This window comes from Babylonia areolata, chromosome 29 (genome assembly GCF_041734735.1).
Source record: "Babylonia areolata isolate BAREFJ2019XMU chromosome 29, ASM4173473v1, whole genome shotgun sequence".
NCBI classification, from domain to species: domain Eukaryota; kingdom Metazoa; phylum Mollusca; class Gastropoda; order Neogastropoda; family Buccinidae; genus Babylonia; species Babylonia areolata.
In genome coordinates, this window is record NC_134904.1 from 19,198,575 (window position 1) to 19,223,840 (window position 25,266).

The 25,266-nt window shown below is 39.3% G+C and overlaps 1 long non-coding RNA gene across 1 annotated transcript; it reads left to right on the forward strand.

Moving 5' to 3' along the window:
• The first annotated feature begins 4,675 nt into the window (after positions 1 to 4,675).
• Positions 4,676 to 25,177, forward strand: LOC143274956 (uncharacterized). The gene is made up of 3 exons (XR_013053332.1): positions 4,676 to 4,803; positions 20,229 to 20,329; positions 25,004 to 25,177. It is a non-coding gene; the product is annotated as an uncharacterized LOC143274956 (long non-coding RNA).
• Positions 25,178 to 25,266: the final 89 nt, after the last annotated feature.

Here is a 25,266-nt window from a genome sequence, read left to right on the forward strand (position 1 = left end):
TAATGGTAGAATATTGCATGTTGTTATAAATATGTATGATGACGCTAAATCATGTGTTATGGCCAATGATGAATTCTCAGAATTTTTCAGTTAAAATGTTGGGGTAAGACAAGGAGAAAATCTGTCTCTGACAATGTTAGAAAAAAAAGATTTAGATGGATTAGAAAACATGGTTGATGAGGCTAGGAAAATGAATATGAGTGAACAAGATTGTAATATTTCCTTTAAGCTATTTGTTCTGCTTTACGCAGATGACACCGTGATTTTTTCAGAGACAGCGGTCGGTTTGCAGAATGATCAGGCAGATAGCAACTGACGACACCCATATATTAGCAAAGTATTATGAGCTATTGCCATCAGGACGACGCTACAGAACTTTTAAGTTGAAATCCAGAGCTCTGAAGACTTTTATTCCACGTTCAATCCACCTTTTAAATTCTTGAGAACTGTGTGTGTGTGTGTGTGTGCGCGCGCGCACACTCTCATGTGAGACGTGTGAAAGTCCGTGCATGATAGGCTGTACCTTATTCTACTGAGGTGTGTGTGTGTGTGTGTGTGTGTGTGTGTGTGTGTGTGTGTGTGTGTGTGTTTACTGAGCTTAAAAACGTGACAATCGGTTATAATGAATGTGCAATATGTAGGAAGAATAATGTGCAATATGCAGGATGAATGTACAATGGAATATGTCTAATGCTAACGTCCATATTCTAAATATATCTCTGTTTAATAATTACGATGTAATAATTAATTGCAATGTTTTTAAAAGCGAATATGTGAAATGCTTTTATTTGAGAACATATGTTTATTACTCTTGTTTAATCAAGTAATCCGCGTGTGTGGGGTGGGTGTGGGGGGGGAGGGGTGGGGGTGGTGCGGGTGTGTGCTGATTATCTGGTTGTGGTTTTCCGCAATTCATCTTTATTCTTATCTTATCTGTCTATTATAATCAATGTGCAGTATAGCAGGCTATGTTTATAATTATATTCAAATAATGTTTCTTAATTCTTTCTGTTTTTACATTAAGAATACTAGTTATTACCTGCAGTGTGTGGATGTATGTATGAAACGATGTATGTGATATTTTTTACATTTGTATCTTCGTAATATTCGTAAAAGCTGTTGTTGACTTTTACAGTTACGGTCCCCATGTCGTTTACTTGTCTATGTTGTGATAATGCACCTGACCAAATTTCTCCAGTTGGAGATAATAAAGTTATTCTTATCTTATCTTATCTTTCTTCAGTGAGACAGCTGTGAAAAATGAAAGTTTAATCCGAATGCTAAAAAGTGTAAAGTAGCAGTATTTTCTAGGGGCAAAGTAAGAACATTTCCTGTTGTTGTTGTTTTTTTATATCGATAAGGACAAAATTGAGGTTGTAAGTGACTTCCAAAGCTGGATCAAAGCTAAATTACAATAATAAAATTTATGTTGCCTGGCGAGATTTTTATGATCGTGCTTCAAGAGCATTACTGAGGAAAATTAGCCAACTTAATCTTCCTGTCGATTTAATTATTGATTTATTTGATATAACAGTTCTTCCTGTACTTGCATGTGGTTGCGAAATTTGGGGTTTTGATATTTCCGAAATGGTGGAACAATTGCAATTAAAATTTTATAAACTAGTTCTAAAACTAAGACAATTCACCCCATCATTTATATGGGTTTTGACGAAACTGGTAAATTTCCCGTGTCTGTCTCTGTTAGATCCAGAATGCTAGTGTTTTGGTTTAGGCTCGTTACAAACCAGACAACGTCTAAACTGTCTTTGGTTGTTTATAGATGTCTCTTCAATTCAAACAGTAATAACGTGTATACATGAGAACCGATACTTGAGAAGTATTCATACTGTCGTGAATGAAACTGGGTCAAGTTGTTTCTGGTTGAACCAACTCAGTTTTGATGTTCATCCAACTGCCTGGTGGTTCAAAGGGAAAGTGAAACGTTGTTTAAAAGATAAGTTTTTTGCAAGATTGGTATAGACATGTCGATAACGATACTATGTATATCAATTACAGGATGTTTAAACCAAACTTTGGCCAAGATGCTTATTTTACAGTGTTACCAAATAATTGTGTAATTGAGTTAGTTAAGTTTAGAATAGCTAATAATCCTTTGCCTGTTAACAAACAGCGGAAATGAAAGAATCTGTGAAAAATATTCCACAAACTACATTGCTGGTGAGTTTCACTATTTGTTTGTGTGCACATTTTTTGAAAGCATCAGCCGGACAAAATGTTTATCAAGATATTATAGAATCCGCTTAAACTCATTAAATTCTACCTATTTTTCTCTGAAAAAAAAAAGAAAAAAAAGAAAAGAAAAAAAACTGTTAAAATTTAAATCCTTGGTTTCTGTTATACGTAGCTCTCTTGATTAATATTTTGTCTATTGATACGATTTTTTTTAAAGGTTTTCTGTTTTGCTTTTGTTGTTGTTTGTTCAGTTTGTTTGTTTGTTTGTATGTATTATGAGTGAAATAGAGTAGGCCTACTTGTCAATGTGTATGTATCAAGTGACTGGAATAATTAGCCTACTTCTTGTTTTTGACATCAGTCTTTTTATATTTATAGGATATATGTTGGGGATGAACGTATGCTATGTTTCAATGCCCCCCAGGGGGCAAACGAAATAAACTCCTTGCCTTGCCTTGCCTTGCCTTGCCTTGCTGCTCCCAGTGACTGAGTTTACTGCGCCTTGCACAGTATGTCGACTGAACCGTTAATTTAACTACTGACTGAGAAGTGCTAGCCGCGAAGATGATCAGTATCAGTATCGGTAGCTCAAGGAGGCGTCACTGCCGTGCGTTCGGACAAATCCATATACGCTACACCACATCTGCCAAGCAGATGCCTGACCAGCAGGGTATCCCAACTCGCTTAGTCAGGCCTTGAGAAAAAAAAAAAAAAAAAAAAAAGGAAAATAAAAAGGAGAGAAGTAAACGAATATCTAGATTATATATACATATAAAAAAAAAATTAAAAAAAAGGAAAAGAAAAAAGAACTGAAGACGGCAATAAGAACTTAATTAACAGCGTGAAGATGAACTTGAACCTCAGATGACGACTTGTTCCTCCTTTTGTATGGAGTGATAATGTAGTGGTGGTATATGATATTGTCAGTAGTAGTTTACTGCGGTTTTTTTCATGTGAGATGTATGAGTCAGTGTTGCGTGTTAGTGCCACGGTGTGTGTGTGTGTGTGTGTGTGTGTGTGTGTGTGTGTGTGTGTGTGTGTGTGTGTGTGTGTGTGTGTGTGTGTTTATCTTCAGTTTAACGTCTATTCACTATAAGTGTTTTTAGACGGAAAGGAGTAAAGAAGTGGATAAAGGAAAGGGAATGCATGTGAATATTAGTGTAAAAAAGTATTCATGTTATGTATCAGAGGAAAAGTATAAGAAAAAGGTCTAAAGAGATTGTGGTGTGTATTGAATGAGGTGTCATGGGAAGGAGAATATGTATATGCATATCAACAAGTATTAACCTACAACAATGTAGATATAAATAACAACATTAATTATAACACATCAAAGGAGGATACCAGCTGGACTGGAGTTTAAAATTTCCGAAAACATTCTAAGCAATGAATAATCATTCAAAATCTTTTCAGTGGCTGATGAAATATTGGAAGAAAAGTCATCAACTACATCTTTAGGAATTAAATGTCTTTTGCTCGGACAATGAATGAGTAGATGACTTACAGTTATTTGCTTACCGCACATACACTGTGTGTGTGTGTGTGTGTGTGTGTGTGTGTGTGTGTGTGTGTGTGTGTGTGTTCGTGCGCGCGCGCATCAGTAAACTTTGCGCCTGAGTGTTTCACTTGTAAAGGGCTGTGCATGAAAGATTTTTTCATTTCGTTTTAGTGTTTAAATGCGTGTTTTAAACTTCGGTGTTATGTACAGCACAATTGAACCTGAGGCACTTTATAAATCAAATTATTATTCAGTATAATTAAAATTGGTTTATTCTGATTAGCTGCTTCACGCATTATACTGTCATTCTAATTAAGTGACTATGTATTCCTTCGTACTTCTGGATTTCATTTGGTAACTGTTATTTTCATTCTGTACATCTGATTTCTGAACGAAGCTAACCGGTGCATCACGGTTGTCGACCTCAAGTTCGCCACTTGATTATGTAACAAGAACGTCGTCTGCTACAGGAAGCTGAGCTTGTTTCACTCGTGCAGAAAATTTAGAGAATTATTTCATTGGTTAATAATACCGGCGACCTCGCGTCGCGAGTATTCCTGGCGATCATTGTGAAAGTAAGTGAAAAAAGTGTTGTTTGTATGAAAAAAACTTTTGAACAGCTATTATTTAGTCAGCATATACATAAAAGTGAAAAAAATCACCACATTTTCATTGTCTTATTTGTCATTGCCAAGGATCACAGTTCGATCAGCTGACGGATGTAGATGTCACTGGGGCGGAAAACGAGCACCGTAAGGAATCTTTGGATCCATGATGAAATAACATAAATTGGATCTTATGTTTATTGTCATTTCTTGGGCTTTTAAGCCCGCTTGGTCGCACATAATCACGAGTTTGTGTAATTTATATTCATCGAATATATGTTCACTTCGTTATTATTGTGAAGTTTCAGGAATGAGATCCAGACATTTTTCAGTTTCGACAACACCCCTTAGGGGGCGGTTCGTCTGTCCACTCTGACAGGCGAGCTGAGCAAGATGCCTGGGAAGGTGTGGTGATGGTCCAGCAAATGCCGACGAAAGATACCACGCAGCCACCCAATGAAAGAAGTTGAAAGGAAAATCATTTGCAGCACTTCAGTCATGAGAACGGTATAGATTTTTCATCCAACATTTTCTTGTTTGTTTTACAGGCCAACACTTAACAACCGTTTCGAAGTGAACGCGCAGACGACTTTTCAGACGGCTGACTTCGCGATTTTTGCATGGAGAAGGAAGAAGTCGTGAGCAGGGTTTGTTCATTTTTCGTGAGATTTATAAAGTCGAAACAATTCGCTGTTATTCATTCTGTCACACTCAATTCCATGAATTTTGATTATTTCAGTATTTAAAATGTTTTCGCCACATTTTTGCGGATGGAATGCACCGGTGTTCCCTCACTCGACTGCAAAATCTGGGAGAGGTTGCCGTCCTCAACCGATCAAAGGTCATACCATGTCGATGAGTCACGAGGGGTGGTCTTCATTTTTTAAAGGATTTATTTGCATTCTGTTTAATCCTAAACTAAAAAACACACATGTGGAATATGATATTTGTGTAATCTGTTTTTTGTCGTAGCTGTTGTCATTCCATGTTAACCTGTCGTGACTGGTATGACATGGCAGTATTTGTTCTCATCAAAGCTCATTCTAGGAATATCGAGTCTTCCTGGGTTCCACGGGTCTGGATCCTGTTAGACTGAATAGTGAGATAAAAATAACATTGTTCTGGTGAAAATACTGAAGATGAATTATATATTATGTTGAACATTGATGCTGATAGCAACAGTTAACACAAGTGAGGTGTGTATGAACACTGCCTAAGTGCCCAAGGATGGGGGATGTATAGATTTAAAGATTTTTGTAATGATATATGTATTTTAATGTGATTGTGTTCTGTTTATGATGCAGTATTTTATATGGAAACCAAAAATAGGTGTAAATGATTAGAATTTTGTTGTGATCCACATGACATTCACATTAAGGTATGATACATGATTGTGAACAACTTGTTCTTAACTTAGGGTGAATGCCAGTTCCATTGCTAATCTCCAGTCTGATTATGAAATTTCAATACTGAGCCAGAATAACAATGGGGTTGAGTTGAATATGATGTATTAGCTTGCTCCCTGAAGGTCATGTTGTTAAGTGTTTAGGTCCAAGGAACAATGAAGGGTGATGAAATAAATATATGGAGCTATGGAAAGGGCATATATTAGTGATATACTGGCTTAGGTGAGTGAAAATTTTTGTAATATTTAAGTATTTTAACATCCACTGTTTGCCCCTCCATGCCATTCTCTCCCTGGTCTGATGATCATGATTTCAAGAGTGTTTTTAGATGGTTTTATTTGTGGCATTTCACCATTTTGAGACTGAACTGTATTGATTTTTCATTATAAATCTATTCATACATTCAGTCATTAGTAAAAATTAGAGTTGCTCTTCGTCTTAGCATGTCTCATTGCTCTGAATATTCCAAGTTAATTTAAGTGCTATAGTTAAGCTTATCACTGTAACTGCACATTTTCCCCCAAACCAAAAGTATGGTGGACATCAGACCATTGTACAAGGACTTGCAGAATTTCAGGTAATCAGATGTCAACTGTCTTGATTTTGTGGTATTTTGTTACAACTGGTAGCTGTTTGTTCCAGTGTTAGCGGACGTCAGCAGTTTTCTGATACGTTCATGTTTTGCTTACTAGGGTCATCCGCCTGCTTGCTTGTAAGCACAGTTTTTGGGACACACATGGTGCACAAATCGTGGTTTGATGAAGCTGAGCTGAGCCAAGGCCAGTTGTGTGTGCACTGACATGGAACCTGCGTTAATTGGACCAGTCAGATGATTCATTTTCTGTAGCATGAAAGGACTTGAATTTTGTTTTATTGATCTAGTTATCTCTGATGTTTGCTTCATTGTTCTCTGTCATGGAATGTGATGAGATTAAACCATAATTTGACTTCCATGGGAAGTGACTACTATTAGTACTAAAAATTTCCAAAGGAACTGACCACTATGTTGTGACATGTCACTCATTCTCCAACTGGTGCTCAAAGTTCGACCATGAAGAAGGGCTTCAGATCATCAGATGGGGCACCCACACCATTGATATATAATAATAATGATAATGATAATTGTACATTTATATAATTCTTTCAAACCTCTCAAAGTGCTTTTTTGTAGTGGTGAATTCCACCAATTCTCTTTGGGACTAACAGGCTCACACATGTTTATTGTTGAGCAGTGTATGGTATTGGCCCATGGTCTTTGATTTTTGGTCTCCTCACTTTCACTGTGTCAGTTGTCATGGGTTGTTTTTACACTGGTTTTCTCCACCAATCAGAAACTTAGAGGAAACAATTGGTATCCATGTATATACTGTATGTCATGCTCATTAATGCTAATTTGCACATTACCTGTAATGTGCAACATTTTAATCTATAGCCGTACTGAGCAAAGTAGCTTGTGCATCACCAGTAATGGGCTAAGTTTTGCCCGTTATCAGTATTGGGCAAGTGAACAACACTGCACATTACCAGCAGTTGGCACATGGTGATCAAGAGATAATGAAGTCAGCTGACCGACTTTTAAATCTGATTCCTTCGGCATGGTCAGCTTGGGTTGGCAAGATTTTAGTTCAGCGTTAAGGACAAACAACCCTTCACATGAAACAAGTTGTAAGTCACCTTTGATACTGGAAAATTTTAACACAGAATTTTCCAGATAATCTGGAGAAGTATAATTTTTAACAGGATCTATCTCAGGTACTGTTTGTCTTAAATAGGATGTGAAATATTGTTTGAACAAGTAGTAAAAATGAAAATGGTAGTGACCTAAAACTCCGTTCGTTGTGGAGGATCATAGTTTAAAGAGGTCACAGAAAGTGTCGAAAAGAATGTCTTTTGAATATTATGTTGTGTTGCAGAATGGATTGTCTTGAAATATTAAAACCTTATTTGCCATTTACAAAATTGGAATCAAAGTAATAGTGCTAAATAATGTAAACACTTTTGTCTTTGTCCCAGCATATCTCACTGAAAAGGTAATCAGCTGAAGACTTTCATTCACTGTTGCTTCGGCTCAGTTGTTTGCATGGATTAGCATAACCAGCATGAAAGTTAAGTGTTCAGGTGTGAGAATTATCAACTGAAAATCAAAATAGAACAAAGTTGTTGTTGTAAAACCCATTGCATATGCTTAAGGTTATCAGAAATGTCACTTCGGTTGACCGTTGTTTAAAGCTTCCACACACACAGATGCAAGTGCAGAAACTGATCTGGCTGCTGTGCAACTCGTTGCCACCCTGACTGATGATAGAGATTTTAAATAAAACTGTACTTGCAGCAATTTTACATCACTATAAGGTTAATCCTATAGGCTTTGTTTACTTTTTAGTGTATGTGGGAGTTGATAGAGAAAAAGGACACAAGTGACAAGCACTCGCCTGGATTATTTAACATTAAGAGAGAAAGGTTGGTTTGTGCTGGACATTAATGGCCCACTTCTTACCCATTACCATGAATGTGCAATATTGTTGCCCATTGCTGGGAATGCGCAGTAGACCGCTGGAGAGTTCCGTGGCCATATTGGATCTAACTTCTACTTGAAATTCGAGCAATGCCAAAGGTGATTGACATAGACAAAATCAGCAAACATGTGCTGTCCTCCTTTTCTTCTGTTGACAGCCTTCATTGCTGCAACCAAACTCTGGCCATTGAAGTGCCGTCGTATGCACACACAAAAAAGAGTAAAATGTAGGAAAAAGAAGCCTGCTGTTGCACACGTTCTGCCTCTCTTGATTGCCTTTGTTGCTGGAAATTTTGGAGAGCCAATCAGCTTCAAGAGCACAGATCATGTGACGCACCTCTGTAAGTCATATAAGCACAGAACTTTCCAGCGGTCAGTTTGGACATGGAAAATATTGCACTTTTGAATAGCGTTATTTCATTTAGAATATTTATGTTTATGATTTCATGATTTTTCTATGTTGCTGCAAATAAACCATTCTATTCAAATATTAAGTGTTGCATAATTGATTGGATCTTACACAATGTCAGTTATTTTATCTGTACGGTCTTGTAAGCATTTTCTTTGCAGGTGTGTCCAGCTTAATAAACATGTGCCAGTATGAAAGATACCAAAGTTTTTCAAATTTTGTGTTATTCCCGTTTCCTTTTGTGTGTGTGTGTGAGTATTCATTTCTGCCATGTGCACATTTCAATCAAAGATAGAAGGAAACTCATGTTTGATGCTGTTTGAATAGTGAATAATACTATTTGATTGTGCTGATTATAAAAAAAATCAGAACAGAATTGATTTCTTGGCCCTCACTTATCCTGTGATCTTGTAATTTGCCCAAGTTTGTTCAGTATAAAACAACAACAAAAACAAAACAAACAAACAAACAAAAACAAAAAACAACAAAAAAACAAACAAAAAAACCCAACATTTGCCGTGATAAGTATAACATCAGTTATAACATTAAGTTGGTAAAAAATGAAAAGTTTTGTTCCCATCCTGTTAAACAAAATTTTCAAGAAAGGTCATGGCCTTTTGTCATATTTGCAACAATAGCTGTTAGGTAGATATTTAATTATAAATATAAAAGCAGTTTCATCATATTTGGTGCCACTTCAGTTTGTCAAAGTAGTAAATCATGCGTTAGAAAATTATTATTTTTATCTATCACATTAATTCGTTTGGAAGTAAACATTGCATTTGTAAATTTTGATTTTTATCTATCACATAATTAAGTCCTTTGGATGAAATAAAGTTGTCATTTTGAAAACCTGTCTTGTTTGAGATGCAACATGTTTTTCAATTTTATTCCTTATAGTCATACGAAAATAGATAGAATATGAGTAGAATGAAAGCTGTCAGCCGATTTATTCCTGAAATAAATTGGTGATACAGTTATATTACATCTATCAACAATTGTTTTAAAAATGTTTCATCACCTTTACAGACATCAAAATAGATTAATAAACTATATTGCATTCACTTTTGGCCTCGTTACTGGTCATAATGTTGTGTTGACTGCCAGCTGTAGATGATTGTAATATCAGTCATAGAAGATTTTGTCTCCAAAAAGATTGGAACTGCCTGTATTGTATTTTCAATGTTTGGTAGGCATGAAAAGAAAAGAGAAATGGAATTGTTAGTAAAATATATGATGGTCCAGAATAAAACTGCTCTAGGTTTAAAGGAATATCGAGAGTACTCATTGTCCCTCAAAACTTCGAATGGGGTGATGTAAGTGGAAGCAAAGGCTGCGCAGTGCTGTCATGTCGTCTGATTTTGGCAGCGTAAAAGCAGTCAGCAAAGTGAATTGTGCTGCTGAAAGATGCTTCAAAATGTAAAAGAGAAGACTGTAACCAGTTCCCAGTTCTGCAGGACTGAGTCAGATTGCAAATCTTTATGAATAGTTGAGACTTGATTGGTGAAAAAGAGAAATGAGATCAAGACACATCAACATTTGATGGCTTTACTCAAATAATTCATAATGCCAGCACAGTTTCTTCTGTCAGATAAAAGTGGATGCAGTATTTTGCAAGCATTTTTACATATAGTATAACAGTTATTCTCTTGACTGCTGGTCATAATGGCACAAAGGAAAATCATAACCCTGGATTGGTTTGAGAGGATCAATAATTTGTCTTGCATTAATTTTTTAAGGTAGGTGTAAATTCCAATGGTATACTTAATTCTTATATTGGTATGCTTCTCCAGGACCATTTTCTAATCGTACATCCCCTCACCCCCCAAAACAGTTTTGTATGCTTACCAGGTTTCAGATTGACATAACTTTCTCTGATGGCACATGCCTGTTTCTGTGCCAAGCCACCGGATGCACAGTATGTTTATCTTGACACTGAATGTGTTTTGTGTTTTTTTGTTTTCTGGCCCCTAGTTTTCCATACATTATGCAAAAATTTGCAGTTTAGTTTGGAGATTTTAGCACTTAACAGTTTACCTGTGTGATCATGAACATGAACAAAATATCAGCAGATATTGCGTATAATTATTACATGTATTTTGATATTACATCTTGCTTCTGCTTATGTAAAGAATAGTTAATGTGCATGCCTGTATGTGTGCAGTTTTGATACTTCTGTGTGTAACTGAATGTTTGTGCATGGACAGGTATTTACTGCAAACCACTGAATTGCATTGTGGGTTGGACCATGAAATATCATTGACAGTATGTCGATTGACAATTAATTAGTAAGGTCAAAAAGTCTCAAGAAGCTGTTTACTCACAATTTGATTGACTTTTGTCAGTTCGGACATTACATATATACATATGAAAAAATGATGCAAATCAGGATTTCTTTATGTATAATCTTCTGTGCGCCAGAAATACTTAACTACAATTTCAAAACAATTGTGCTGATCTCTTTTGAACAATAAAATGATTAAGAAAAAAAGATTTATATACTTTTTTTCATTGAAATTTTTCTGTTTGTGGATTTTTTGTTTCTTTCCACTCAGTGTCCATCCACTCCGCAACAAAGATATACTTCCAGTAAGTTTCATCTACAGTTTCAAGATGTAAGGCTAAACATGTTTTTCTTGCAGATATTTGGTTTATCTCTGGACTTAATGTTTGGGCTCTTCTATTGTTTCTACAGTGCCCAGGAAATGTTACCTATTGGCTGTTTTGCGTTGCATTTTTTTTTTTTTTTTTTTTTAAATGTATACTTTATGCATGTAATTAAGATAAAATTTGATAGATTGGTACATATTACAGGCAATAGCCTGGATTTATGTGCTTTGGTACTTCTACAAGTGTACTGTGTTTATTTTCTTTCCCCCTTTTATGTTTTTTCACGTTTTTTGAAAGTTGGATCCAGCCTAGACTGTTGTGGGTTGATAAGGTCAGGTGAACATTAAGAATATGTAAAATGTGCTTGCACACACAAATTCAAACAAATGCGTGCTTGAACAAAACAACCAACTTGTGTGCAAATTTAAGAATATCTTGAGTTTCTAATAATTATTGTTTCACCTTTACTTTATATTGCTTTGCCTTCGCTCTCTGTAAATGTGTTGCAGTAGTTCTCCGATGTTCCATGAGGGATGTATTATTGCTGTTCATTTATCAGGGGGATACACACAGAGCTGATCACCAAATGATGTTGAGAGCTTGCTTTTATACTGTTTAAAAATTGTGTGAATTTCTACTATGTAATATTTTGTGATCTGAAATACAGATATTTTATGGTTTGTTCAAGAATTAAAAAGAATATCAGTCAATGACTTTGATGAAACAGTAAGTCTGCCAGCATGTAATGCTCAATATTGAAACCAGCTTTCATGTATAGACTAAGAGTTTATGATTTATGCACATGAAAATGCCATGATCTGCACCAGATGCTGGCCTTCAGTTGATGTGCAAGTCACTATCTTTGGATGAAAATGGTCATAAGCAGGAAGATATAGAATGTTGATGTGAGGATGTACAATGTACATGTGAAATGAATGGCATGTGAATGGATAGTGAATGTGAGTGGAATTTGTACTTCCTTTGAATGAAGTTCTTTGGTTTCTTCCTCTACTTTATCTTTATGGTTTGTTTTATTTTAATGGTTCTGTGTGTTAGTTGGTGGGAAAGCTGCAAAGGCATTAGGAAGCAATAATTTACTGTTGTTTATTTTATTTACTCTTGCCTATTAACTATTCACTGCTTGTGCCTGATTTAGATTTCTTAAACTCCAGCGCAAGTTTAACTATAAGCATGCTCATGCATGCACAACATGCACGTTTCCATGTTCCTGTACATACACATTTCTTTATAGAAATGAGAATGTGGGTTTGAAATTTGTTTACACACAAACACACACACACACACACACACACACACACACACACACTGTTGTGTCCTGTCGTTAAGTTGAATCATGCTTCTCCCTTGTGGGTACAAAAAAAACAAAAAAAAACAAAACAACCAAAACAGGTGTATAGTGGCAGCCTGGAAAAGGCTCAGGTTAAATGGTCAGAGAACTGGGAGTGGAGTGTGACTGTCCAGCGGAAAGGCTTTGCTTACTTTCATTATCAGTTGTTAGCACCAAGGAGATTACAGAGACCTGTGAACAGTAGTTGTGGAGAGAGCCAGCCTGTTCATGGCCTCTTGGAATGCTGCAGTGCAGTGGTAATGCCTGCCAAGCCACACATTCTTGGCCTGCCCTCCAAAAGCAAAATCTATCCCCTCCCCCTACTCACCCCACCCCCTCTCACCCGGTTACTTTCTCTCTCTCCTCTTGTTCACCTTTCTTCCAGCCTGTGATATAAGTAAAAAATAGAATTGTTTTCAGACATACATTGTTAGCAAACTTGGTTCTGGTCAGGATTCCAGTTCCGTCTCTTCCCCTCGCTCCCCAACACTGATCTCCCCACCTCTCACTTTGAGTAGAGGCATGAATTATGTAAAGTATGGCATGTATTGAGTGGTAGGATTGTAATGGGTAGCATCCCACAGTTTGCTAAACCCATTCAGTTGCTCACACTTGTAAAGATAGCATTTGGAGGAAATAAAATACAGGTGTTTTTTCTTTTCCTTTTATTTTGAACCATGGTAAATTAGACAAGTATATGATACGTGAAATGGAAAAAAAGTGGCTTACATTTACAGAGCAAGTACATTTACAGAGCAAGAGTTAGATATTCTTTAAAAATGACTAGGTTTCCATTGAAAACTAGATGGGTTGCTTTCTTTGATAAGAATAATTGGGTGTTTGGGCTTCATTATAAAAAGGAGAATAAATAGGGGTTTCATGAAGCAGAATGTAAATCAATTGATCATTTCAATGCCTGTTCGACATGACTTAAAAATAAAATTAACAGGTGAAAGTATGGTTACTACGGGGAGGCAACGTGAGTGAAGTTATCAGCACAGAATTGTGGTGTGCCCTTCTAACCTGGTGGTCAGCACATTGATCCTCTGGCACTGCCGGGAAACGGCCTGACAGCAGAGATACAGCCAGCAACTGTGCAAGTGCCAGCTTGTCTTGCTTCTCTCTAGCCTGACACCATCCAGACTTCTGGTCTCTGGGGCTTGGCCTGAATTAGCATGCATTCACTTTGGGCTGCTTTGTCTGCTGGGTGGTCGGCCAACTGGTTGGTCGCTGTGGGTTCCTAACCAGGGCCCTGTTGGTTAATCATGCATTCGTTTTTTGTTGTTATTGGTCTGTTAATGAAGATGTTCTGTTTGTTCAACCTGTTTTGGATGAAAACTCACCATTGTCATAATTACTGTAGAATATAAATACTATGTTTCAATTAAAACAAAAATTGATTTGAATTTACAGTGCACAATATTTCACTGTCTTCATTTTGGTAAGTGCTGCGTTCATTTGCCGAAATACAACATTTATTTGGTGATAGGAGGAGGGGGGGGGGGTTGCTGGTGTTATAGAATCACACGATTGGAAAAACCCCAAGTTCATTGGCCCCTCGCCATATGTTTTTGAAGGGAAATGGGCGGACTTTGTTATGTGTAAAAATAATAGGGGGTCCGAAGCCGACGATGTTACTCGTTTCCTACAGGATGGAACAGAAGGTTTTTGTCCAATGAGACTTGGGAGTAGGATAGCCCAGACAATAAAAAGACCTTAGCTTGACCTTGGTGCTGCCGCAGCGTCCAGTGACACTACCGCAGTGCCGTCTGTGTCACAGGGAGTGTGACGTTTGGAGGATGGTGCAGTGGTGGGCCAAAAAGGTCTTCCTAACCCAGACACTGTCTGAAAGCAGACAGAGGGTGCCGGGCTGGGCTGATTGATTTTCTGCTCACAAGTGTCCCTTCGCCTCGCTGTCTCCACTGCTAGTCACATCCTTTTCAGGGATTTTGGCAGGGGTAGGGTGGGAATGAAACTTCATCGCTGCTTTAAAAATGGATTTCTTCTCCATTTCTTATGGGTCTTCAGTCCCAGCAGTAAACATAGATTTTTTTTTCTTCTCTTCTGTGTCCTCGGCTTCCCATCCACTTCAGTGGTCGTGCTCTCAGCAGTTCTGTAACACACTTGCGTCTATGCACACACACACGCACTCTCTCTCTCTCTCTCTCTCTCTCTCTCGCGCGCGCGCTTTCTGTGTTTCCGATGTCTCCCTCCCTATATCTTCCTGTCTCTCTCTTTCACCCACACCCACTGATGTACGTGTACAACTACCCTGTTGTGCAGATCTGCTTGCTCAGCGCTTCCGAGCTGGTGGGGATGGAAGGAGAGGTAGGGAGTATGTAGTGCCGGTCAGCAAAGAGGCTGTGCAGCCAGTGCCACAAAAAAACGTAAAGCAGCCACCTGTCCCTTCCACCACCCGTCTTCTCCCTCACTTCTTCGCCTTAACTAATCCCCCACCCCTCGTGCCCACCACCACCACAGCTTCACCTCTCCCAGTTGGGAGCATAAACCACAACACTGTCTTGCCCGCGTCTGAAAACGTCTAGCTAAGAAGGATTGCTGTACAATTTCCAGTCTTGTGGTGGGACCACCCGTTCCCCCCATTCCGTCATGTTAGCCCCACCCATGTCTGACGCTTCAGACAGGTCAGAGTGAGTTGTGTCGTCATCACTTAGCCAGAGGAGAGAAGCCAAATTAGCCCGCAAGTTTTAACAAAATGGTCAGCTGTTGGAGTCGGCGGTCATTGGGCAGTCAGGGGATGTCATGAATGTTCACCAACACCTCGTCTTTGAATTGGCACAGGTATACAATGTATCACAGTATGCAGTGTATGTATTTATTACCCTATGCATGTATTTGTTTCAAGATGTGATGCAGAAATATTATCTATCACATTAATACATATTATTTGTATGTGATTTGTTTGGCATTCGTTTATTTCACGACAAAAATGATTACGTGTTTGAGTGTGTGCGAACAGCTGTGTTTATGACATCAATGTCATGTCTGTTTTAAGTCAACTGGTTCAGTGTGAGACTGGGTGGGTTGGTTGTTGCCTTTGTCCACAGAAAGCTTTGTCTTCCCACGGCTTGTTCCAGCAGCACAATTACCCGTAAAATATTTCTTGGTTTGTTCCCGACTTGGATGTTTTTCGGTGATGTTTACATAAAAGTCGCGTATTTCGAATATCTGTGGCTGTTATTTTTCACAACTGACTTGACTGGTATATGGGTCACATTGTACAGGGAAGTCGTCACGCCATATGCCGAGACATGTGAGGAGGCGAGACTGTCATGCCAGACGTGACAAATGGCCCTCCCCGTCAGAAAAGAACCATTGAGCTCTATTGCTGTCATTGAACGATGCCATGTCTGTCACTTTCCCTTCAACACCTATCGTTTCTTTGACTTCTTGAATATACTATTAATTGTCTTTAGTAACGGTGGTCGTTTACCAGCACTTTACTTTTGAACTGCTGTGTTCAACATAGTGGATTTGTATTTGGTGTTGCGGTTCAGTGTAAACAAGTCTCACATTAAAGCGTTGGTTGAAAAAGTTATCTCGATCCTGATACAAATATACTCCCGTAAGTAAACGTCCACACCTTACAGCTTGTGAAAAGTGTGCTGCCCTTCCCTCTCCTTAAACCGAACCACCTCACTATCTTTAGCCATGTTTGGAGGGTTACGGATGACCGTGTTTCCTGAATTCAGTTGCAGATAAATGGCTGAATGAATATAAGCGCAAACAAAACTGGAAGACATGATCTGTTTGCTCAGTATAACGTCAGTGTTGTGCTCCCTTTTCTGTGGTTGACTATTAGACCCGGCCTGTGTCTACGCTTTTTGGATAAGAATAGTTTTCATAGGAGGGTCTTTCAGTGCAGGTACATTACTAGCAGTACATCTTGAGCGTGATGTCATGAGTGCTGTGCTTTGCCGTTGGGGAAGATTTTCTTGACAAGAAATTAATGAAGTGCAGAAGGCGCTCTCTCTCTCTCTCTCTCTCTCTCTCTCTCTTTTCTGGTCTCTGCGTGAATAGATCACATGCAGATGCTTGTGAACTCAAATGACTGGAGGAAACTAGATTATCATCATGTTGCTAAACGCACTGTCGGGAAATTTGGCTTGTTAGAGGTGTTAACAAATAGAAAAGAAAAGAAAAAGTTGGATCCTGTCTGTGGCCTCGATTCGCCAGAAAGTAAGTTCAAGTGGAATTTCGAGTGCCGGTTCTGTAAGTGTGTTGTGCTAGGCGTGAAACTGATCAAACTGTCCACAAATGGTTTGGGATGGTGAGACAAATTGAGTCCACCTGCCTGTGGAGATACCGACACCGAATCTCTGCAGAGCCTCGAGAAGCTTGCTGGGGTTGTGTTTTAAAGTAAAGGGGGTCTGACACGATTCAGCACAGGACGAATAGGAAGTTTTCATTGTGGAAACAAGCATCCTCAGAAAAGTGTGTGTGTGTGAAAGAACTCGGGTCCAAGTGAACGTCCAAGTTTTACAATTAATCTCTCCTCGGCCTACCTCGTTATGGTAATGTTTGGATGTCAGAAGTTAAACAAGAACAAGAGTTGTATTGAACTGTGACATCCACTTGCTCTTGACAGGTGATTTGGAATTACTCGGAGAATTGCTTGGGGGGGGGGGGGGGGGGGGGGGGGGGGGGAACCTGGCTCAGCTAGTGTGTGCTGCTGCCTTTCAAGTTATTTAAAAAACGCCATGCCTGTACCAGTTTATGTAAAGCAGTATTGAATTTTGCGATCCTTGAACAAATAGGGTCTTCGTTACTTTCATCATTTCAAGTTCTTTGTCTTGTGTCTTTCTGGCATGATTCGCTTGGTAACTACGTTCCGTTATTACATGCGATCGCATCATTATGCTAATGAACTGCGTGAAGTTTTAGAACAAAGGCGTGAAGTTATTTTGGGAGCTAACTCGTTTTTTTAAATTTTTTATTCACTTAAAGCACATTAACATAACGCGAACGTAACACGGAAATATTTATGGTGAGAGGGGGCGGGGTGTGGGGTCACGGTGGGGGGCTCAAGGGATGGAAAGACGAGAGAGAGAGAATGTGTGTGTGGCCTCTCTGTTCTCTCTATTCCTCTCGTCCCGTGTATTGCATCATCATGTCGCAGGGACTGCCGGCTTGTCTGATGATTCAGCGGAGTTGAACAGAGCCGCGGGAGGGTGGTGGTTAGGGGGAGAGTATCGATTTTTCCCCCTCCACGAAATGACAAAGTAGAGGACATGGATGATCAGAAGCAGTTAAGAAAAAAAGTAGTATTGTGCAGTGTTTTGCAAGGTAGTATTTGAAGAAAATCAGGAAAATAAACGTTACATGTTATTTTTAAATGCCTTCTTTGTTTTAATACAAGTTGTATAATTTGCCGTTAAGCAACTCGACAGACTAGGCTAATCATTGTCAATCAACCAGGAAGCATTGATAACGTTGGGTCAAAACTGGTATGACATTTTGTATTAAACTATTTACTTGATGCACAGACATGGAGTTTGGGTCTCGTGTAGGCTGCCGGTGTTGTGGTCAGATTGTTCCAGACGTTGGGTTCTTGAGCATGGACCGGCCAGTCGCAGTTCTAGACGCCGGACAGTTCACTCATGAAATAGCCGCGAAACACCAACTGCTCCTAATGCGCCAGACCATATCTATTTTCGACCGCAGTTATTCATTTATTTTATGTCGAGCAAATTGTTGTTCAAGGATTGGCAGTCACCGTGTGGGCCCACACATTCGTGGATTAACATACTGCTCGCGCATCACTCCCACACGTCACAGGAGTTTACCAGCCAGAGTTTGCATCTTTGCCAAGGCACGAGGAGAGAGATCAATGCGTCTGTGAGAGTGGAGGCGCCGAATAACAATGCGGTGTATGAAAATGATTTGGGAGGATGTGGCCTGGCTGGATGGGAAGTTTCAGTCTCGAAGCAGAAAGCTCGAACCGGCAAACCGGCGGAGGCCCCCGTCGCATGATCACGTGCTTTTCACCTCGTTGCCACGGTACGTCCGGCCAGGGTCACCAGGCACGTGACTGAAGGGTCAGACTTCTCTCGTCTGTCGGCCTGCCTACCGCAGTAGTCTGGAAATCGCTGGAGCCGGTTTCATTTCTGTCTGCCACTCCTCGCCGGTACGGCCACTGAACTCGGCACTGCAGAAAGACGGGGCGTGCAGTTCTGTCTTGTCGGCGCAGTACGGAAAGGGCAGTCTGTGAACATGCAGCGATTCGATCGGTGAACCGGTTTGCCGGAGATGGGTTTGTGTCAGTCCGTTTTGTGTGAAGCACCTCAGTTCGCTTTGGGTTTTTTTCAAGGCGGACGGACGCCAGTCTGCGATTATTTATCTACACCACCACCAGTTCGTCTCGTTTTTCTGCAATGTTTGGCGAGTTTGTCGCTCATCTAGAAGAAGAAGAAAAATCTGTTGATTTTCATCCACGGTCAGAGCTGAAAGATAGGAGACAATGTGCTTTGTTCTGGAAGTAGGTGAGTAAGCCACTATTACATTAATTTCGTTTTATGGTTTTGTACAGCATTCCGTCGTGGTGGTATGAAAAATAAGCGAGTCGAACCGGCATTTCATTAAAAGAAATATATAGAGCATGCACCAGTAGAAACATGATTATTTCATGAATTGAAATAAGAGCTGGTACCGGCAAGAAAAATGACTGCGTTTCACGGACAAAAATAAAATAAGCTTTGCACTCGCAGGCGTATACTACGCCGGACGTGGAGTCGTTCAACATGATGTTAAACTGAAGTTATAATTTATTGTGATAGCATGCGTTACTTGGTGGATAATTTTTGTATGAAAAATATGACATATGAAAACTACAGGCAAGAGTGCTGTTGTCACTCTTTGTTTCTCTTTTTTTTTTTTATAGCGGGGAGGGGTGGGGGGTGTTCACTGCTTTTCATTGATAACGCGCATATTATATACATATAATTACAGTATGCAATATACCATGACCGTGTTTGTGTTAAACTTTAACACACAATTATATCAAGTTATAATGATATGTCTTGATAACTGCATTGTTATGACCATGATTTTTTTTTTTTTTTTTTAACTCTGAGTCTACGCGTGTAAAGTTCATGTGACCACCATCTCTGTTTCATGTCTTGCCAGGGGGTGGGGAATACTTCAACCACCGTGTAGCTCTTATAGCCGGGCATTGCCCGAATGTTTCCTTGGAATGTTAGAGCCACTGCCTGTGTTGGAGGCCTGCCAACTCCACACCCCTTCCTTTTTTATTTATTTTTTAATTTTTTTTTCCAATCCCATTTCTTTAAGTACGCCCATTGTGAAATAAAACACTTGACGTCAATGTCAGGGGGAAAAACAAACAGTCCAGTATTTTTTTTAACCCCAAAAATGTATTGCCATTTCCGTGTTATATTTGATCACATTGCCATCGCAGTTATGACATTGATTTATAGCAAGTGTGTCGGATCATGTGGTCAACGTACACTTACGTGTGCACACGCATTGTGTGGTACACGAAGCTCCCTTCAGTGTTGGATGAGAGAGAGAGAGAGAGAGAGAAGCATACAGCTGACACAGAGCGGCTGTAAGCTGTCTTGTGATGGCTGCCAGGCCTGCAGTCGCCGCTGTTATCTGTTTCAGCTGAAGGTGTGCAGAAAGAGAATGCGGCTCAACCGGTGCAGAATGACTCAGCACATTCCTCGACGTACAGCACTCCTCACGTCACTTGGCCGGCAGGGCAGGTAAGAAAACACATGTGGCTCAGTTATACATTATACTTGACTACAACTTGGTTTCATCAGCGCGGCCCTGTTGAAAAGTGAACCACCCCAAACGTGTCGTGGCCAAGTGCACGTGTTCGTCAGCACACACACACGCGCTCGCGCACGTTATACTTAGTTAATGCCGATAAATTGGTGTGTTGTGTGTCGGGCTTTAACGCGTGCTATCACTGACGTGAGGGGAGGAGTTTTTGAAAGTCGGATGATGATGACGCGGGCCGGGGTTTTTGCCACAGGTGGTTTCTCACAGCACAGCGAAAGGCAGAGGTTGATAAAGGGTGATAAAGTTAGTACATTGTGACGTGTACACGGTGGGGGCAACACAAAGCGGCCCGACGTCCTATCACTGTTCCAACCAACCTTTACACCGACATCGGCCTGCCGCATAAGTTGACGCCCGCTGACTGGCGCAGTTTGTCAAGTCAGCACTTTTTGTGGTGCGTGTGTGTGTGTGTGGAACTTCTGCTCCGTTCTATTGCCCGCAGCAAACAGCGGCGGGTCAATTAGTCGGCATTCAGCGGCGCTGTACATGTACGTATATCGCACAGTGTGTGAATCGACTACCTACGCGGTTGACACACTAAGTCGGCTGCCCTGTTCATTGACTTTGGAATGGGATGAGATCGCGGCGCCCGGGCGCTGCTTCGCTCTCGTATTGTTGATAGAGCTTGTGCGTCACTTATGCGGTGTCAGCCGTGACTGACATTTTTTTTCCCCTTCAAAAGCTCTTTCGCAACCCTATAGACTGACTGGGGGTGGAGTGTATAGGGTGAACAGTTGACTGCTCTCTCTCTCTGTGAGAACATCACTGGAAATGGATGTGGGCAGATGAAAGTTATAAAGAAAGTCAGTGTTTTTACCTTGTGTGAAATCAATTGCTTGCACTGAAGTGTTTGTGCATTCATTGCAGCAGCCTGCAGTACACTGTCACTGTGCGAGTCTGTGTCAGTGTGTGATTGCCACTGTATTACTTTTTCATTGTTTTGCAAAGTAAGCAGCTTTTAAAATGCTTGGCCAATAAATGCTGAAAGGGAAAATAAAGGAGTCTCTTTTTTTTTTGACCGTTTTATTCTGTATGTAAATTACACAACTACACAAAATGAAAATAATCAAACCAATACTTGGCACTCCATAATAACTATGTCATAGTAATCAGTAGCATTTATGGAATAAATACAACTTTTCATTTATGGATTTTGGGCTTTAAAAAAAAAAAAAAGACAATAATATGGAAGGAAGCCATACAATATCATATGATATATGTCATAAATCATACAATTATGTGTAGCAAACTTAGACTCGATCTTCCTTTTTTCTTTTCTCTTTTCTTCTCTCTCCCTTTCTCTTCTTTTCTCAGTTATTTCCCTTCTCCTTTCTTTTAACCTCTTCAGTTACATGAAAAGTACAACATAACACACACATACAGACAAAAATAAGCCTACACATCAGGCATACATCAGTCAAAATTATCTTGTATTTTTCTTCAGATGGACAATTTAATAAAGGAGGGTTTGTAAATAAATGCATTTGTTTATATTGTGTGTGAACATACCTTAAACAATTCCCAATTTCCCATTTGTGGGTGTGTATGTGTGTGTGTGCAATTCTTTAAAATAATTTTACTTGTTCACTGTACAGTGAACATTTCTGATACTGGTTATGGGGCATAACCACATACAGGATGAACTTAGCTAAATTCTTGATTAACCACTGCTTGTAGTCATATTTTCAGTTTATTCTGGCCAGAACTCTCATGAGTTCAAATGACAGCATTCACCAAAACAGCTTTATATTGATATTATCCATCTCGGATGAGCCAGTCTGCATCTTGCCAACATAGTTTACAGCCAGCAAGAAAGGCAGGAGGATGGGGTTGGTGATGGGGAGGGGGGCATACTGTGAGGGGAAAAAAGGTTGGGTTGGAAAAGGGAACCTTTGTTCTGAGCCAAACAATTGAATTTGGTTGACAAGCCACATAGTTGGCATGCTGGGTTTTCTGGGAAGGGTGGCAAGGTTGTACACTGAAGGGACTGGTGGAATGCGATTTCCTCCTCTGATGAAACTTGGTGTTTGGAACTGGGAAAAGGTTTACACCCTGGTGGTACTAGGGAATCCTATCTGCTCTGATGGGAGTAAGTTTTAATATGGTGGTTTACTTTTCTGGGTTAAAACCTTAAACTTTATCCTTTATAAGGGTTATATCCTTAAACTAATAAAGTGTTCAGCTTGCTTTGACCCATGTCACTCTGCAAGCACAGGAACTTCAGTTAAAAAATAACTTTATAATTTAGATAGAAACAAACGTTTGAAATAGGTTTAAAAGAATTGTTTTCAGTGTGGCAAGCTACATTCTGACACAGTTGTGATATATATTGTTTGAAAATTCTGACACCATTTTTTTTAACCATGCGTCATCTGTTGTACTGGATACATAGTTCTGCCCTGTTTCTGCCTTTCCCACACCCATATTATGTGTTAAGTCTTGAAGTTAAAGATCTACCAACTTTTGGTTCATAGACTACTTGAAGATTATCAGAGTAACCTGCTGAGTAAAGTATTTTGAAATTTTCACTGTCAGTGCTAACCTCATGAAAATCTGATAAAAACATTACAGTTTAAAGCTCAGTATGCTGCACAGGTGCAGTTTTAGACTCATGAATCCATAGCGAGATTGTGTCACCTGGGCTGGTTGATAGTTATGCTCGTGCTTCTCAACAAAGGCAAATGTTGAAAATGGCATTTTGTATGCCATTTTCAGTATCCATGTTTTATGATTGAAAATTCAGAATGAGGAATTGTAGATTACAGAAATTTGGAAGCAGTACCACTGTTCAGAGGAAGAGCGAAAGAAACGAGTTTCACAACACTTAATCATACACTTATGTGTATACATACATGTATTGGATATATTGCTCATGAAAACAGAAGAAACGGCCATCCATCATTGTGATGATTTTGAATTCAAGAGACAAGATAAGGAAGTTAAAAGATCATACGCATTGTACAGGGAAATTGTGAAGCGCTTCTTTGAAAAGTGCACCTTGGTGTGCACATTTTATGTTTGATGCATCACATTTTCATTTCGCAAAGCATAAGCTGACGACGTCGGATATGTTAATTTAAAGTTGCTGACAAGAATGACTGTCTTAGGAGGTTGTAGGTGAAATGTTGAGTATGTTTGAAAGCTGTCACTCATTGTTAAATGTTAACAAAAAAAGATAGCAAAAAAAGCTGACGCGGCACCCTGCACCTCTGCTAATGAGATGTAAGTCTGGCCAGACAGTGGCGCCTCTATGCGGCACTCCACTAGCTAGCTTCCCTTTCCCTCCATCCAGCTGGGAGCAGAGGGGAGGGGGAGAAAGGGGTTGTCTGGGAAGGTGCCCTTTACAAACATGCATTGAACTCCTGACAGTGTCTGGCCACCCGTTGCTTAGGGCTCGGATTGACTGACTGACTGACTGGTCGCTTTTATTTTTCTTTGTTCCTCGGTTTCTCAGGAAAGTTGTGAGGGGTCACACCGACATGTCTTACGCCTTTTTTTCCTTTAAAAATTTAAAAAAATTTTTTTTATTGAACACGGGAAGATTCTTGGCATAATTGAAAAATTACCATTATCAGTGATTTTCTGACCGGGTTCATAGAAAGTTGACCACTAAGAAACTTTTTCAAAACCGAAACAGTTTTCTTCTTGGAGGCTTGTTGAAATTACGGAATTTTCGACGAACAGCAGTGCAAGCAGCCAGTATAAATAATCAGTACCACCCATAATTAGAGATTCTTTATTGTAATTTTTTTTTTTTTTTTTTTTTTTTTTTTTTTTTTTACAATGGAAATCCACACCTGTCATATATAGTCCACTAAATGACTGTATTTTTGGCTGAAATATCAATTCTTCAAACAAGTTTGAAGTTGTATGGTCCTGAAACAGTTGTTTGCATTCAGTGACAGGCCAGTGGTAGTAGACCAAAGGCAAAATGCATAATTTAAATCTATTTTTCAACATTTTATGAAAACTATACCTGCTTCCTTGAAGTGGTCATTAGCTTTTTGTGAAGTCTGTGTATTCTGGAAAAAGGATTGGGGAGGTTGGGGTGAGAGTAACATGAAGCAAAGTGTTAGCTGAATTGGCAGATCAGCATAACCGTAGACAGGCAGGCATCCTGGCTGATGTGTTGGTGATAGTCTGGTTTACAGGATAGGACCTCCCATAGCTTGTTAGTAATCTTTGATTTTATTTTACATTGTTTGAGTTTCCTTTTTGAAAAAGAAAAAAAAAGATGGAGACTGTATATAAGTCTCCACTCATTAGTCCTCACAACTGATCATGAGATGTTTTTGATCCATGCTCTGTAATTAAACACTGCTAACTAGTGTGGTGCTTAGCACATGGTGCCTTAAATGTTGAACTGGAACATTTGTTAGTTCAGCATGACTCAGCATCAGTGCAGTATCTTTAATATTATAAAGTAAATTTTTGTTGTTGATAAAAAGCTTCTTTTTTTTTTTTAAGTCAAAAGAACTATCAGAATTTGTTTTCCCCTCCCATGATGTATTTTGCTTTGACTCATAAAGTTTACTTAGAATTATTTTTCAAAAACTTAGTTAATGCTGCATGATTATTGTCTTTGTTGGCAGGTTTAGCAGAAACATACAAGGAAGGATCATGCCATCCGTGCGTGGAACTTAGGAGTAGAATGAAGTTGCAGTTGGTGAGCACTTTTACCTCCTCCCTCTCTTTAATCTGTCGCTGTCTGTTGTTTCTTCTTCAATACTTGCTCTCACAACAATGTGTGTGTCTGTCTCTCTGTCAGAAAAACAAACACACAAACAAAAACATAAATATCAGAGCTTTTTCAGTTCTGAGCTGCATCCAGAGCAAGTCTTTTAGAAAAGTTTTC